The sequence below is a fragment of the Apis dorsata genome, unplaced genomic scaffold (assembly GCF_000469605.1).
Source record: "Apis dorsata unplaced genomic scaffold, Apis dorsata 1.3 scaffold_88, whole genome shotgun sequence".
NCBI classification, from domain to species: domain Eukaryota; kingdom Metazoa; phylum Arthropoda; class Insecta; order Hymenoptera; family Apidae; genus Apis; species Apis dorsata.
Genome location: NW_006263386.1, coordinates 789,115 through 792,872, shown reverse-complemented (window position 1 = coordinate 792,872; position 3,758 = coordinate 789,115). Strand labels below are relative to the sequence as shown.

At 29.5% G+C, this 3,758-nt stretch overlaps 1 protein-coding gene across 6 annotated transcripts in view; it reads left to right on the top strand.

Annotated features, from left to right (window-relative positions):
• LOC102675086 (furin-like protease 1) overlaps positions 1-3,758 on the top strand; it is a 306,104-nt gene that overhangs the window by 282,788 nt on the left and 19,558 nt on the right. The gene's annotated exons all lie outside the window — the stretch shown is intronic.

Here is a 3,758-nt window from a genome sequence, read left to right as displayed (position 1 = left end):
TACCCAGCTGGGGCTATCACCACTGCCGGAAACAAAAAGGTAACGGAGCGTTTACGACCGGTTGATGCAAACAGCCGGGAAGAAGATACATAAGACTATCATCGATGCAGGCCTCCAAAGTACACGTTTGCCTAAGAGAGAGAGACCCCCCTCCTTCTCTATCGCTCGGGGGTGTCACCTATTTATTTAAGTGTACACGCGATTTTGAAGAAATTTTTTGAAGATTAAGATTCGAAGGGATTGGATAAGGATATAATTTATAATATAATTTATCGAACGACTTAGGTATCGATATTTTTTTTTTTTTTCTATTTTTTCTAATTCTAATTCTAATTCTTTATTCTAATACTGGTGGCTCTTTGGACTTGTGGATTGTGATCCGGAAGTAGATAGGGAATTTTAGGGACATTTATTTATTTCAATGTGGAAATATAAATTATGTTATTGCAAATTTGCAAAAATATGGTAATAGATTTTTAATATTGATTGGGTTTTAAAGATAAAATATTCGTTCTATCTTTAAAATATATAAATGAAAATTAAATTTTTATAGTAATTTTGAAAGTTAATTAATTGTCGAAATGTTAAAAATCAAAATTTGTTTTAAATTTTAACGAATGGAATTAGAGTGAAAGTATCGATTGTCACCTATCCTTGCCTTACAATTTTTTCTATAGCTATTAAAGCTATTTTTAATAATTTTTAGTAGTCGAATATAATATAGATAACTATATACTGCTAAAAAATTGAAACTAGAAATTGAATTTTCATTCAAACTCGATAAATAATTGTAATCGTCTTTTGTTGAATTGGAAATTGTAATTCACAGAAGGAGTTCACTATTTTTTTTCCATTTCTGTTCATGAATCACCGAATATTTTCAAGAAATTAGCTCAAATACATTATCTAAAATTATTGAACTGCCATAAGTAAACTCACTTTTGATTACTTTCTCAAATAAAATCATTTATTAATCTTTCATCTAATATAAATATATTTTTAATCCATTATAAATAACATTATATTACACATTTATTTCTGTTTCCAAACTTTAAAGTTTGTGTAATTCATGAACGATATAACATGTACATATCTCTCAAATATTAATCAACTTTTGAAGTCGTTCGAATAATTTACGTAATACGACCGCTTGTGTAAATCGTCATTACCTTTATCGAAATTGATATTTTGGAAAATACGGCGTGTATAGGCGTGTCCATCGAAAGCAAATATTCCACAGATTTCGACTTTGAGACGAGATCTCAAAGTAATTTATTCGAATTCAAATTAGATATTAATCACGTTCGATAAACGTGAACATCCATAATACATACAACAAAAATTTCAAAGCTTCGATTTCGCGAGCAAATCTTTTTTTATCAGAAGCTTGCGCTTTGTTAATTGTTAAATAATCCTTGAAGTCTTCGAGGATGAAGAAGAAATGATCATTCGATTCGTGATAAGTGAAAAAAATTCGACGAGTTAAGAAGTGATGATTCGTTGGGAAGATTATAATTAGATGGGAATTTAATTCATCGGAATCAATGAAACTTTTTCTGGAGGATTATTAAAATGCCGGCCTCGAGTAAAAATGGCGGAAAGGAGATTGCGCGTATACGAGCCATTAACTTTAATTAAAACGATTAAAGGATCATTGAACTTTCGAAGGAAATATTGGAAGAATCGGATGAGTGGAAAGTTTACAAATGTATGAATAATAAATTAATCGTATAAAATGGAGAATGAATCGTGATCAAAGTAACGAAATAATCGGATAATAATAAAGGGGGGTGGAAGGGGATGAAGCGCGATTAAACAGGGAACGAAGTTACAATGTCGATGATTATAAAATTTGATCTGTTGCGAATATTACTTTTTATCTCGGGGAGAAGGGATTATATACGATTATTCGTTCGTTCGGGATAAAAGTGGAAAATATTATATTCCATTCACGTTCACAATCGATGATATTCGATCCTCCGCAATGAATAAATGAAAATGGGGATAAAAGAGATTCGGATTGTTTGTTAAAAATTATATGACGTTTGAAAATGATCTGAATTCGATCGATCGATCTCTTGGCAATTTTTGTTTCTGAAATTGATAGTTTTTTTTTTTTATGTTCGAAATTGCGTTAAGGATTTTTTTTTTTTAGTGTACATGTTTTGCGCAGAATTGATTGATTTTACGAGTCGGAATCATTGAAAATTGATAAAGTACTTTCGTGTAAAAATATTGGAACTGTAGGATATACCAATGTGCAAAAATTTGTGAATTATTTCGAAATGCTTTAATACAAGCTGTCTTCAAAATAGTGATATAATAGAAAATAGTGTAATTCCTGATTTAAAATGAATCGAAAATATAGAATAAAATTTTTTTTATACACAGAAAAATTTAAAATTCATTAAATAACATGTATTTATGTTAGATGAAATAATATCAGAATAATTTTTCTATTACCGTTTCAATTTATTTTAAAAAACTTAAATTTTTAACAATTGAAAAATAATATCATTTAAACGTTCAAATACAATTATATTTTAATTGATATTTTTCTAATTAATTAAACTAAACTATGTTTGGATCAGAAGCAAAATTTCCACCATCTAATAAATTAACAAACTAAATTAAGATGCATGAATTATTAAAATGGAGTTCTTATTATTTTTTAAAATTCTATAAAAAAAAATTATTTTTCTATTAATACTCAAACTTGATTTTTTCGATACAAGCCTCGTATAAGAAAAACTTTATTCCATATTTTCAATTCATTTTTAAATCTCAGTTGTCACATTTATTTTATTTCACACGATCGTCGCATCGAATCATCTGGATTCAATTCGAATTGAAAAAACAAAAAAAATAATAATGACATAAACTGAAAGAAAATTTGAAGCTTCGAATATTATATGATTACATTCTTAAAATGAAATCATACTCAAAAATTTCTTAAACTATCCTCAAAGATATCTTTCTCTAAAATTAAATAATCAAAAAAATTGAAACTTACGTATTACGAATTACCTTATTTTCAATTAAATCACAATTTTGACAAATACCAATTTCAAAATGATAAAAATAATGTCGATGAAATAGAAATTCATGCCTGATATTAAAAGAAGGGACGAAGACGGTTCCAAATATTTTGTCAACTGCAGAGGGCTGTAGTGACCGATTATCTTCCCACTGACGAGCAACATCGCGTATGCCCCTTGAATCTGATCTCCAAGGGCGGTTGCTTTCCCATTGAAGTGGTTTTAGAGTTTGGGCCACTAATCAGGACAGGGGGAGATCGTTTAATCCAGACTTTTGAACCCGAACACACGAAGCTCGAGTCATCGCGAGCGGATCTCTCCTCACGCTCTATTAATTTTTATGAAATCTTGATCCAGCCAAGACGAACGAACAAAAGCCTGATCACACCCCGAAAATTAATTTTCCTCCTGCATGGGGTGATTAAATTTTAATTAAAACACTGCCTTGATTGCAATAAAAATTGCAATAAAAATCTTGTGCTTGCTGGCAATAATAATTCGATGTTTAATTAATTTAAATATATATATATATATGTGTGTATGGGCTTTAGTGAAGATATCGAGAAATATTGTTGAGAGAGTAACGATTAATATAATTTATCGAACTCGTTGAAAGGAAAAGGTTGGAGGGTATGATATTGACTCGAGAAACTGCGAACGGAGTATTATGAAACTTTTCCCTTCGAAAATTCGATGTGATTAATGTCTTGTTAAAGAAGA